Consider the following 14,153-nt stretch of genomic DNA (forward strand, 5'->3'; position numbering starts at 1 on the left):
CAGCAATTCAGCCATTGCTCTCCAGGAACTCATTTCTCTGGCACTGACAGCATAATTCTGCAAGTGCACAGCAGCGTGCCAGCTTCCACCCAAAACACCTTGGGAAGGGCACAGAAAGCAGTCCACAACCCCAGTGAGCCTTCTGCTGCACCAGGAAGCAGAGTAGGAGGGCAGGGCACCTGACCAGCATGGGCATTCACACCTGAGAATTGCTCATGCCTCAGCTGGGCAACACCTAGCCCACTTTTCTGCTCCCAGCATCAGTTCATTCCTCTTTCAGAGCCACTCCAGTCCACCTCTGAAGCATTTTCTGCTCTCCTCTCCTCCAGGCTCACCTCAGGTACCCATGCTGAAGGGAACCAAGATCTCTGTTGGCACCAGCTAGTAGTTCCAGGGGCTCAGCATTTCCCAATTCCCCCCATTTCAGTCAGCAGCAGGTTTCTGACTCCAGGGGGCACCATGCCCCAGCTGCACCCCTGCTTACCTGGGAAGTGGAGAGGCCAGGGACCCTGGCAGCCCTTGGTTTCAGCCTCCAGACCTGCAGGGAAAAGCCTGACACCTGAACACAGGAACAGATCCAACACAAGCCAAAGGCAGTGGTACCCTCTGGGCTTACAGAGAGCAGCCCTCCTCACTGTGGCTCTCCTGGTGCTTTCAGGAAGGCGATGCCCTGATTGCACATGTGCTAATGAGAAACTGGAAGAACAGCGGCACTTCAGATGCCCTTTGTCCCCTGCTCTGGGTCACTTCCTGAAGCGTTCAACCATACTGGGCTGAAACAGAGTTTCCTGCTTCCTCCTCCTTTGTACAAAGACCAAATAGCTCTCCTGCAGGTAAATGCAAAGCACTAGAGCACTAGTGCACTCCAGGTAATGCAGAGCCTCTGAGTCCACCCCACACCCGTAGCTCTTCCTGGGAACACTGACTTCAGGCTGCCCCAGAGCAAGGAGCCAGCAGCCTGAATCAGAGGGCTCACCATCCACACAGCACAGACTGCAACAAAGAAGGGAGAGAAAACGTGTTGTACTACAGAGGACAGGTAGAGAAAGCTCTGAGATGCTCATGCACTCCATGGAGGGAGTGTGGTGCCAGCTGCCCTTCAGCATCCTGAACAGCAGCACCTGCACAAACAGCTTCCCAAGGCAGTTGAACTGATTGCATTGCAGCAGCAGGGCTTTGAGGGGACAGAGGACACAGCAAAAGCCACCCCCCATGGCTGGGTACAGGGGCTGCTCTCCCAGGAGCATCCCAGCAGCATCCAACCACATTTCCCAACCACATCTTGCTGCTAGTAGCAGAGCAGCTCTCCCTCACAAGGAGATCAGATGCAACCTTCAAATCCCTTCTTTAATCAAACGTTTCTCTAAATAAAGCCTGAATCCAAAAAAATCCATTTTATTTCAAGAGAGAGCTTGAAAATTCATTTGGGTTCATATACCGTGCCTTCACAGTTTGAACTTTACAAGGCGTTTATTTGCTGGAGTTCTTTCAAGAATCTTTCCCAGCTAAAAGAAATATAAACATTGATTTTTCTGCCTGAAGTTCTACAGCCATGAGCACAGTCTCTCCCTGTAGAAGCTCACGAATGTCTGAAAAGGAAACCAGTCTTCAAACAGAGAAAGGGAAGGAGCTGTGTGACCGGCTCCAGCAGAGGCAGGGAAGCAAAAGGGGCCATGAAGGGCACCGTGATCCTGTCACATCCATTTGTCTTACTGGATAAGGCTCATCAAACTACAGACATCAGCAAAAGGCAAGCAAAGGCTGCCAGCAACCAGCGCCATCCACATCCATCCTGCAGCATCCAGTGCTGAAGAAGCATGGGCTCAAAAACCGACCCCTAACCGCGCACGCCGCACTGCTTACCGCAGGTTGGGACCCTCCAGCTCCTCCCGCTGCGCAAAGGACAACAGAAAGAAATCACCCCCTTTCCTGTGTCAGTAGAGAGAAGGGAAAAAACAGGATACCCAACAGGACACAAGGGGACAGTGGGATGATCCAGGAGTGCCTGATGTGCTTCCAGCAAGGAGCTGCAGGCTCAGGAAGACAGCACGGCTTCCCTTGGCCAGGCAGGCAAAAGGATGCAGCAGCCAGAACACTGCAGGGCTCTGCCCTGCTGCTGCACTGCCTGTGTCTGTCCCCAGTTCTGACAACAGCCACAGAGAGCTGCTGCCTCTCCCTGGCATTGCTATCCCTGTCCTGGTCCCCCCTCTGCCCTTCCATGCCATCCACTCCAGTAACACCAGCCCGCTCACCACTGGGATTTCCATCTGCTTGAATCTGACAGCACCCAGAAAAGCTTGCTTTTTGCCAGCTTTTGCTTTTGCTGCTCCCTCATGCATCTGTGACTTTCCTGGCAGCAGAAGGACCACCAGCATGGCAAGCTGGTAGGGACATCCCTGTCTTCTTGTCCTCAGGAGGCTGTCACATCTTGCCACCAAGCACAGCAACCACACAGCTTTCAATGCAATCTAGTAGATGCAGAGAAATGGAAGGGGACATGGGCAGGCATCTTAGGCTGTCCCCAGCCCAGTACTGGTGCATCAGCCTAGACGACTGGCAGTGCACAACTGCAGCCTGTTTCTGCCCAGGACTGGTGAACAATCCCACTCCCTCCCTGGAGCACCAGGGTCCCGAGGTGACAGCAGGTGCAGAACTGAACAGGCAGTGCTGCGTGCTGGCCCTTGGCCTATCCTCATGCAGCAGACCTCATACCTATGCTCAGAGTACCACAGCAGCAGCCATTCTCCCATGGCTCCGCTTACCTCTCACAAAGATGCTGGGTGAAGGAGGAACCCTCAACAGCTTGCCCAGGGTCTCTACTTCTCCCTATAAAGCCTGGCTGGCTCATTTCCTGGCAGGCAACAAGCCTGTGTGAGAAAATACAGTTGTCTCCGCCATCTCTTCCCCAAACCCATCTGCTGTATGATAAGACACACGCTCTCCAGCCCCAGAAGACGCAACTGAGATAAACATTGCCTGCCACCTCCCTGAGTGCCCTGCAGGAGAGGGGTTCTCCTCACAAAACCCACTCCGTAGTGACCTGCAAACTCACCCACCCACAGGAGGGCTTTTTCCTGGAAGCAGGCACTCTGTAGGGAGCACGATGACGCAAGCAAAGGGTGCCCAGCCTCTCAGCACTCAGCGACGTGGCACGTCAGCTGGCAGGAGGCATCACCACCTTAGCAGCACTGCACCTACCTTAGCAGCCTAACTGTAATACCTTAAAAAAAAAATAATAAAAAATACTCAGCCAAGTATGGTGCTGTCAGTGTGATGTGATCCCAGGAAACCTCACTGCTTGCTCTTCACTGGAGATCTATGAGTGCCACCAAGCCCAAGGCCAAGATGACAGCCTCTAGAGAGAGAAGCCCAGGCAGGTTAAGCAGTTGTTTGCCTCTGGATACTGTTTGGAGGAGGAGAGATGGCAGCAAAAGGCTGTTACTAGGAGGGAAGGGAGAGTTACTGCAAAGGTATCGCTGGTCCTTTGCTTCCCTTTAAGGAGCAGGAATTCTCCTCTAACTAAAGCAGGGCAGAAGACAGTGAAAGGATTCATAAGGCATTTCCAAGCCCACCTCAGGACAGTGATGACCGCCTCTGAGGGCTCTGCTCAGCTTGCTTGTCTTGCCACAGCCCTGGCACCCACACATCAAACAAGCCAGAGGTCTCTGTTACCCCTGGGTGTCATCTGGGACCAAAGGCATCGCCCGAGGCCTCCTCAGAGCAGGACAAGACAGGAAGGAACAGGGCAGGGTGCAAGACTGGGAAGTGCCCCAAACCTGCAGTTTACGTCTTTCCTGCAGATAGGGAGCTGGTGCTGTGCCAGCCCCAAGTGCCACGCATCCCCAAGGGCAAGAGATGCCAGCCAGCCCTGGCCAGAAGCTCAGACTACCACTGTGAATGACTCGAGGTGACCCGGGCACTGGAGCGAGATATCCAGCATTCTGCTGCACAGCCCCCAGCAGTGTGCAGGGCTGCATGAGCTTGTGTCAGCACCAAGATCAGGCTGCTTCTCTAAATAAAGCTCCTCCAGAGGAGCTAAAGCCTTACAACTTACTGCTTCAGTTCTCTCCAGCAATAAATAAACAAATAAACAAAAATCAATTGTTCTCGTCAGCAACATTCAAGCCCCGAGTTCTCTGATACAGAATGTATTGTAGCAAAACCCTCCTGCTTGATAAATACAAGAAAGGGCATTAGATCTTTGCGGTGGAAAAAGGAAAATCATACCAACCAAACAAACAGAATCCTGCCTCAATTATCAGTGAGCTGTAAAGCAGTTCTCCCATGCAGCTGTTTTCTGTTTAACTCCTTCCAGCAGCACCGACCCGGGGGAGCAGCCTCACACACGGACCTACCACACCTCCAGCAGCAGCTGCAGCAGAAGACAGCCATGGCCGTGCAAGTACGGCTGCAGGAGGTCAGGGAACACGCAGCACCTCTCTGGCAGTCGAGCAGCTGGAAGGGCACTGGGTGGCACTGCTGGCTCCTGCCTACAGCCGTGCAGCCCAGGCAGGGAGAGACTGGTGGCTGAGCTGCCTTCCTCCTGCAGAGCCAGGCAGGGCTGGGCTGGATCAAGGGGAAGGTTTTGGCAGATGAACTGGCGGAGCAACATAGAAAAGCTATGAGCAGGGACTTCCCGATATTTACAGATTTTTATAGGAGCATCAGTAGAGGAAAACAGCCTCTGATTCACACTTGTAAGCCCCCAAGGCTGCAGAAGTGTCATCAGCTCTGTGCCAGCATCATACAAACAGAGCAGGTTGCATAAGCATTTCTAAAACCTTTCTCCCTCACTCCTCTAAAGTGGGCCAAGTAAATAAAACAGGCTGAAGTTCCATTGACCTTCACCCAAGCTCAGAGCACAGCCAAAATGAAAGCACAAGAAGGGACCTCTCCCTTTGTAGGGAGCTGTAGCTGTAGAAGGGAAGATCACAAAGAAAACAGCCCCTGAGCTCACCCAAGCTTTCTTGGAGACTCATACTAGAGCAGCAAAGTCAGAATCCACACTAGGTGGATCCTTCAAGATGAGAATGGAGCTGGGGCCCTGGTCTGAGCTCCCAGCTTTCCTTGCACAGAGCAATTACGTTTATGCAGAAAACAGTAACTGACAATGCTAATAACTCATGATGAAGAAAGACAACTCTATTTGCTCTGTTTGGTGAAGTAATGGTGGCAGAGGAGGATTCACTTATCCAAGTAGAAGGGAGAAAATAAATTCTGCAGCAGAAGACCTTGCAACAGTGAGCACCTGAAGGCGAACAGGGCCATTAAAAGACCCGTGAGCAGCACACAATGCTCCCTACAAAGGGCCAAGAGGCTCAGGTAGACACCACAGGTTTTCCAGGCTGATGACACACTTCCTGGGATCTCTTGGTCCCGTTGCAGCAGATCTCATGTGTGTTCTTGCACAGTTTCTGTTCAGCTTCTACACTTTTTCCCACGCCGGACACAGCTCACAAAGTGCTCAGCCAGCTCACGTGTGATTCACTGGCCAGGGAGAAAAGAGGCTGCGAGTTTTAATAAGAAGGCTCCCGGGGGAAAATTGAACTCTACTAAATGAGAAGTGTGAGAAAAAAACATAGGCCCCAGCTAAATGGAGTTTACTCAGCAGTACAAGTTTGTGGCAGCCAACAAAACCACAGAATCTGCTCTCAAACTGCAACTTTCCCAGCAATTTACTTTGCAGTCAATTCCCAGAGAAGAGGGCTTGCGTGTCTTAACAAAGATGTTACTGGGGAGAGGACAGGGAAGAAATGATTTCCAAGGCAACACTGTAAGTACAACTGCTTGCAAAGGACGCAAGAGGAACAGAGAACATGCTTCTCTACCTTTCGTTGGCAATGCAGCAGGTCCCAAGGAAGTGCCCAGAGCCAGGTGGGAAATGAGCAGAGGCAGAAGCACAGCAGACACAGGAGCAACTTGAAACTCCTAGAAGATGCACCAAAACCTGGCCTTGATGAAGGAAAGAAGTTGCAAAGATCTTCATTGCTCGCAGAATCCTCTTGACTGAAATCCCTGCCTGGGTTTGACTGGGGAAAAGGAGAAAAAGAGCAGAATCTTTGAAGGCACGTCTGATGAGGTGGGCACTGGAGTTCCAGGCCTGCAGCTGTTGCAAGGATGCAAAATAACACAGCTGGAAGGAGCACACTTCACACCTGCTTTCTTCCAAGGCTGCAGACATACAGGTAGTGTTACCCTGAGCTGATTTGCTGGAGTCTTTCATCATTCTTCATGCAGAATCTTCAAAGCAGAATGCGAATCTGGAAGGCTTGCCTTGTGAGAAAAACAGGACGTGCATCACTGGCCTTTAATATACCTTAATTGCTTCAGTGCCTAGAAATACTATTTTGGGGAAGGAAACCAGTTTGGCTAGGAGAGCATCATGCAGCTCCACGCTGATGAGACAAGACTGTTCTCAAGGGCTCCTCTGCAAATGAAAAGGTTACTCAAATTTCTGCCCAAATAAGAAGAATCCCTGGGGGCACAAAAGGAAGAGGCACAGAGAGTATTTCAAGGAGGCTGGCAAGTCCAAGTCCCAGCTTTGATCAAACGCCGTGAGCTTCAGCAAGGTTTCGGGCTCACAATCTTCAGATGAGGGACCAAGCATCCCACCCCAAGGCAGCACCTCCACGAGGTGCAGGGCCCAGAGCAGATGGACTGTGGCAATGTGATCCATTCAGATCCCAGCAGTGCTGGCTGCACAGCATACCCTAAATAAACCCGTCAGTGCTGCCACCGTTCCTCAGTACAACTACTTCACTTATCTCTTCTGTACCTCATTTCCCTAGTTTTGGGGTATCTGGGGAGATGAAGAGCAAATAATGCTATGGTCCAATTGCACGTAAGTATTCTGCTCCACAAGGAAAACTTGCATGCCATTAACTCTGCCTGACATCTTACTATGGCTTAAACAGGTTTGACAATGTCTTAATACATTGATTTTGCTTCAGGGAGTGATGAATTAATGGCCTCAATCTACATCTTGCCTCGCTTAGGTGCATTTCCTCACTGACTTTGACTGAAATCCACATACAGTTGCTATTTGAATCCCACTTAAGAGCAAACGCTTTAAAGAAGGTACACCATACCACTTTTACTGCTGGTTTTTTTTTCCAGACTCAGGAAATTTGGTTGTAGAAAGAGCAAAGAAATATTTGGGCAGTGCTAAAACATTAGGGAGTGCTTCAGCATGCACACAGCCCCACAAAAGCTGCCCTCTCAGGTGAAAAAGACCCAAAGCCTCCAGCAAACGAAACACAAGAACCGAATTAATTTGCTTTTTTTGTTGTTGTTGTTGTCACAAAAATCTTTTCCAAAAGAAGAATAAAGATCGCTACAGCAATGCACAGGACTGTGATCAACTCCTTCTGCTGCACCATTCTCAGCATCACTGCAAATAATGGAGCCAGAGAACAGAAAGCTCTGATCTCCAGAAGACAAACAGAGCCAAGTCACATTGGTCGCTCGTGGCTTCAGCTGCCTCAACACGTGGAGCATGCAGAGAACGGGAGTCTTGTCTGTCCAAAAGCCCAATCTGATTTGGTTCAGCTACCTTGCATGTTGGTTTTTCTCACTGTGTTCTATCTCTGGGCTGAAGAGCATTCCAGCAAGCTTCCCACATCAAATAAAACTGACCAGCAACATTTATGAGCAGCTGAGATGGAGGAAGGTTAGGACTCTTTTGAAGTCAATCCCACAAACAGGAACAGTGCATCTTGTGGACCTGCTCCTAAATGAAATACTTATCTGCCATCAAACCAAGGCTGAAGATCAGAAAAACAACGTTTTCCATGCCCAGACAGGGTAAGGGTCTTGTAAACAGGTAGAAACACAAAGCCAGGACTATGAGAGACACTGTAACTCAGCTTGTGGCCCTTCAGAGTCATTGACCTCAGCATGGTACAAGCAGCTCACCGTGCACAGGTGCCAGCAGACACCCCTGAGCCCATTTGCTCTTCAATGTTGAGAACAGATTTAGAGTTAAGATGCACTGCTGCTTCCAAGTGCTCACCTCAATGGTCCCAGCAGGAGGAGATCTGCAGTTACTCACGTGGAGATGCCTGAACACTTCTGCAGAAAAGGTGGTAAAGGAGAAATTTCAAACTCAAAGATCCCCTCAGTTAGGAAGGAAGAGTTCAAAGGAAGTGTAGGGACTCCCAGAATGGATCCACTGAGTGGCCTCTAGGCAACCACAAACTCCCCAGAGGTTTGCGATGGCTCGGTCCCAGCAGACACCTTCCCTGCTTGGTAACAGACATGAACTGAAGGAAGGTGAAGCTGAGGGAGAAGAGCAGTGGAGCTGCCAGGCAGCAGGACCAGCTGCAGCCCAAGACAGACCCAGCAGAAGAGAAGCAGCGCCTGCTGACTGGGCTCCAGCATCCAGCCTCAGATCTCAGCCTGGGGACCTCAGGTCCTTTGAACACAGAGAAATTATTCCAGAGCAAACGTGGCCCTGGCTCCATCAGCACAGTCAGAACTGACAGAACAGCACTGATACCACCACACACGTATCAGAGAGCAGCAAGGACATCTCACCCTCTGGGATGACCTCTAGGACAACCCCCACACAGGGCAAGGTCCTCTAAACATCAAGGTGTGCCACAAAGAGGGTGGGAGATAACAGGAGCACCCTGACAGGCTCCCGTGGCCCACAGGACAAACACACAGCATCCCACAACGTGAAGCCCCCACGGCCACTCGGCGTGATTTCAGATGAGATGTGGGATGCAAGGGACAACAGGCACCTAGTGCAATGTTACAGAGCTGACAGAGCTCACGGGCACTGCTTCCAGACATACTCTCATGCTGCCCTGTAATTTAAGAGAGTAAATTAAATTTCTTCTTTCTGTGATGAAAAGGAAATTGAATGTGCTGAAAGCAAAATGCTGCTGTTGGAGGAAGCCAGGCGAGGTTGGAAAGGCCCCCTGCCCCTCAGGTACCCCCATGGGTGATCAGGGTGATGGAAGCTCTGGCAGGAAGGGAACCCGCAGGGAAGTGGGGGCAGGAGCACCTGCCGAGCCCCTCTCTGCCTTTGTCACCCCACTTCCCAGCCTGCAATTAGCTGCATGGGGCACTGCTATTTGCTAGGGCAACACCTACCTTTTCCCCTAAATTCTCCCTGAAAAATATCACAGCATAACTCTAAGGGGCAATTAAAAAATGCTACAGTAATCAACAGCTCCAAGTCATTTGGGATGGAGGGAGTGCAGAACCATGCAGTGAGGCACTGGCAGAGGGAGGGAGCAGAGCCTCAGCTCCTGATTTGGAGCTGTTACCAGCCAGCATCCTGGCTCCCTCGCAGAATTGATGCCAGTCGCCTTTCATGCAAACAGGGAATATCAATGGGAGCCAGCCCTCACTGCCAGGCTCTGCAGCATCACCTCTCCCATGCCAGTCCATGAAGCTACCAGCCATGCTCAGAGCACTGCAGGCAGCACTGTGAGCTGCCAGGCAGTATGAAAGGCAGTGAGACACCATGGTCACTGTCAGTGGCTGTCAGCCTCCTTTTTAGGGTGATTAACAGGCCTTAACAGAAAACTAAGCCAGCCCTATGCCTCAGGAAATCAGCTCTTGTTTAATAACTGCCAGCACTGATCTGCAGAAAGGAAAAGTTTCCCAAGACACAGCAGAAGGATGAACTCTGGCAACTCCTGATGTCCCTGGAGTTCATCCTCTGGTCAGATCAGGGCACAGTGATCACTGCCACCCTACAAACAGCACAGGTGAGGATGGTGATTCTTTCTGAGCCATTTGCCTTCCGTGCCCCTAACCAGGGAGCACTGCAATCTCCCAGCGTACCTGAACAGCCCTCCTCCTTTGGCAAAAAGAAGCCTGAAGGCAGAGCACAAACCTGAATGTTCTCTCTTCTACCTCAGGAAAAATATTTGCAACTCCTCAGAAGAAGACTGATTTCAGAGGAGGATCTCAACACACAGAGCAGCAGCTCAGGGCACTGTCCCAAACAAATCAGGACGGGAGCTCACACACACATGCACCCACTCACTCTCTCCATCAAGCCCCTGGCTCTAGACACAGCTTTCAAGGGCACTTATATTCACCCACTGTCAGACACTGGAAAAATGAACAAGGCAATTTGGAGCAGCCCGCTGCATTGGAGCCATGTTCATCTCTAACCATGCTGGGGGTATGAGGCAGGGCTAAGGGTGAACAGACTTGCCTGGCCCCGTATGGAGAGCAGAGGCTTCAGAGAGGAGTAAATCCCACCAACCTCACAGCTGCCTCCACAGCCTTTCCTCTCCTGGATCATCTGCACCTTCTCCAGCTCTGTTCCTCCTGCCGTGCTATTTCATGGCAATGAAATGCAGATGAATGCAGCACTGCACAAAATCTGCTGCTGCATCAGACATGTTTTGGGGAGCCTGCAGCCAGCAGGCTCTACTCTCCTTGCAGGCTTAGAGGAAGGAAGAACAGGGGGAGAAGCTGCCGTGGGTGCTGCTCAGGCTCAGGTCAAATGAACCAGCATCTCCTCCTCGCAATTGGAGGAAGAAGCAATTTATTCTGACAAACAGTGAAAGCCTGCAGCAGGGTTGGCTCCTTCTATCAAACCCAGTGCACCACACAGAGGCTTATGTGCTGGAGCAGCGAGGGGAGGGTACTGGCAGTCAAATGATACATCTCCCTGTGTGAGTGATGCACATCAGCAACTCTGAAGAACAAGGCTGCAAAAGACACCTGCCTACTTACCCAGCATCCTGGAGGATGGCACATCCCCTCTCTTCATCTCAGAAGTGGTTGAAGAGGCGTGAGTGCCTCGGAAATGAGACACAGCACCGAGGGGCTTTCAGCAATAAGTTGGCCATGGATCGTCCATAGTGCAGGAGGCTGGGAAATAAAAGCCTTCAACTCGTAAAAGATCTGCAGCAAGAAGGATCTGAGATGCTAAGTGTCCAGATTAGCCAAAAGAATACAGGCAGCAGCACAACTCCTTCTGAAGCAATGCAACTCCAGCGTCCCTTTGGTCTCCAGGGAACACAGACATGACTGTGTCCTCCCTACCCTGCAGCAGTTGCTTGGCTGACAAAATGCTTCTTCCTATCAAGAATCTGGGGAGGTTCTGGTCAGGATTGGGAACAGCTGTGCTACTCCAGCCTAAGAAACACCACCAGCACGTGAGACAGCTAAGACTGTACGCACCTCCATGTAAGCAACTGTGCAGCTCTGCACCCACTTTGGAGCCTTGGATTCTCCTCCTGCAGAGGTCTGTGATCCAGACAGTGAACAAGGACTGAGACCAAGGACTGTGCTCAACTAAGTCCACAACAAGTCCAGAAGCCAAATATGAATTTCTTAATTCCTTGCAATGTTTATTCACCATCCTCTAAATTACTTGTTAATTTAATGACTTCCAAACCTTGGGATCAAGTCAGTCCTGCTGTCTGCAAACAGTAATAAACACAGAAATCAAGCAGACCAAGAATACTGAACTGTTCTCAGCCCAAAAGTCACAGGGCTTGGCAATCAAACTGTGTGAAGACATAAAGGCACGTGCTGCACCACTGCTCAGTGCTCAGCCTGTGCCTCATCTAAGCCAGGATGGCCACTTCAGGCAGCACAGCTCTCAAATGCTCTCCCCAGCCTTTCTGGGATCATACATTTGCCCATATCCCAGAATAAAAAGCAGCTGGAGTCACATCTGAGTGCTGCCAACAGGAAGATGAAAGACTGAATCAGACACTCCTCTTCTTCCACTGATGCTGTCTTTATGGGCTCTTCTCAGCACTGCTACATACACAGCTCCTTTAATTATCAATTTTCTACAGGTGGTGAAGTTCCAGATGCTCCTGGGAGGCTTTTCCAACTTTATTTATTTTATTTAAATAACAAGGGCATATGGTTTATGACAGCTATTAAAGGGTTGGTGGGTGTATGTGGAGAGAATCTTAAGAGAACAAAATAAGCATCCAAACCGGGACCTCTGAGTTCCCCAACACCAGCACCTGGCCACAGAGGAGCAGAGAACAGCCTCAGAGCTGTGAATGAGTTCCAAGCTCCTCTCTGACAATGCACTCCATTTCTTCAGTGCTGGCAAGACTTACACCTGTTCGGGTATAAACAGGTTGCAGCAGGCTGTGTGCAGGTGATGAGTTAGCCCAGATGAGAAATAGGCAGTAACACGGTAGCCCAGCATGCTGGGCTGCATGGGCAGTACTTCTCTTTGGTGGGGAAAACCATCCCAACAAGGACTGCTGTCCCATCGACCAGCTGTGTGTCCTGCAGCCCAGCTGTGGGAGGAAACTGCAGAAGCACAGGGGGAGCTCACAGACCTGAGCACAGCAAGCTTCAAAGGGCAGCCTTGATCACCTCTCTCCAGCTTGAAGTTGAAACAGACCCTGGAGGAGCAGAGAATTGGCTGGTCTTTGAAAGAGGATCTGAGCAGGGAGGCAGAGAATGAGAAGGAGCCCTTCAGTGCTACAGCTGTGAGACCATAAGACAGAAAAGCAAAGATGGGACTGATTCCCATGGCTGCATTTTAGATTCACCTGCTCTCGGTGGGGAGGGGAAACGCAAGGAAAGGAGCAAGAAGCTGAGCTCATGAAGCTGCTCTCTCTGAGGAGCTGGGACAGCTTCAGCAAGATGGGTGGACTCCTGAGACCAAAAGATCCCCGACTCCTCCCATTTAGCCACCTGCATTTGAGGTATCTGTGAACAAATATTCCAAATGTAATCCCTGCAGAGGAAAGAAATCAGGATGACGGGGAAGCTCTACTTGCTGTTTTCATTTCCCTAACTGCCTTTAAGCCAATTAAGGAATTTCTTTTCAAGTGAGGGTTTGCAGACTGCCTCAGAGGAGCCTGCGCTCCCTGAACAGAACAGGGCAAGGACGAGGCAACCATCTGGAGTCAGAGCCCTGCAGTCCCTAGACACTGCAGGGACTGCAGGCCCTGTGCTTCTCTGCACAAATCCCAGCTCTTCCAAACCCCCAGATCTCATGGCTTTGCAATGCAGTTCTGCAGTTCTTGCCTTTCCCTTTTGCATCTTTGTTTCTGCATCAGTACCAAAAAGCCTTACTGATCTCAAGCAGACCAATCCTTGCAGCTTTCAACACCTTCCCGAAGTTACAAGAATCCAACATGGAAAATGCCTTTGAAGCCTCAGGAACAGCAAAGATGAGGTTAAGATGAAGGCATGGTCTGTGCTTTTATCTTGCACCCATAATACTGTGCACAGGCTGTGGATTATATATGCATTCTGCATCAGAAGAGCACCTGCATGGGCCAGGCCTGGAGGAAGAGGTCCATTTGTTGGGATGAAGACCATCTTCTATTATCTTTAAGAAAGGGAACAATTTCAGATGTCACACAGCTGAACAACAGCAACATGTCATCCTCTCCCACGTTCAGCACTATTTCACACCACTTTCCAAAACACCAGGTCTCATAGACAGACTGAGGGCCACAGCAGGAAAGAGACAGGAAAGGCTGATGGGACTGTGAACCACGTGCACCAGGGGCTCATCCTCAGCCATTACTCCTCGTGCAACTTTTCTCCTGTGTGGGGAAATGGAAGAGATTTAGTGGTGGACATCAACTCGGCTAAGATATATCCTCCAATCTGTAGTGCTGTTAAAATAAAAAGGAAAGAAGAGTGGGGGAACAGAAAGAGAGAATAAAAGGAAGGGGAGGGAGGAGAATTGGAGCAACAACACAGCTCCAAAGCTGTCTGCTTCCATCACTCACATTTCCAAGGAATAATTCACCCTGAGTTCCCAGCTGCTGTGCTCCAGCCTTCACTTCTTGCCATGCTAGTATCTGGGTTCACTTCACAGGGGAGCACACAAAAGGTCTGGTTAACAGAAGTCCACTCATTTCCACAAGCAGCTGCACTCAGGCTTGACACAAGAGGCAGAGAATGGCACAAGGGATCATCTCCAGAGGGCAGGAGAGGACTGTCCCTCCCTCACTTCCACCTTCTCATTCCAGCACTGCTTGAACACAAGCTCCATTGCTACCCACCAAGGTCAGAGATGAGCTCCTGCATCTCCAGGAGACCGCCAGCTTTGCACACTCATCAGCAGGCAAACAACCTGAGTCCCACCACCAGCAGCTCCAAACGAATGCCCACGTACAGCGGGCCAACAAAGGTCACCTGCTTCTTCTTCTCACGTGTCTGAACTTTGGAAGGAATGGTTATCA

General features: G+C 50.6%; 1 protein-coding gene across 9 annotated transcripts in view; it reads right to left on the reverse strand.

Moving 5' to 3' along the window:
* Positions 1-14,153, reverse strand: part of CAPN15 (calpain 15) — a 48,612-nt gene that overhangs the window by 13,070 nt on the left and 21,389 nt on the right. The window contains exon 2 of one of the 9 annotated variants that reach the window (XM_042827752.1): positions 10,705-13,508. The exons of 7 other annotated variants lie outside the window; for them this stretch is intronic. The gene's annotated coding sequence lies outside the window, so the exon portion shown is untranslated. Of the gene's footprint in view, positions 1-484; positions 4,898-10,704; positions 13,509-14,153 lie in introns of those variants that run through there. One more of the 9 variants, XM_042827753.1, reaches the window with a different exon arrangement.

The sequence above is a fragment of the Centrocercus urophasianus genome, unplaced genomic scaffold, assembly GCF_019232065.1.
Source record: "Centrocercus urophasianus isolate 14NV4802_14NV808 unplaced genomic scaffold, USGS_Curo_1.0 seq_29, whole genome shotgun sequence".
NCBI lineage: Eukaryota > Metazoa > Chordata > Aves > Galliformes > Phasianidae > Centrocercus > Centrocercus urophasianus.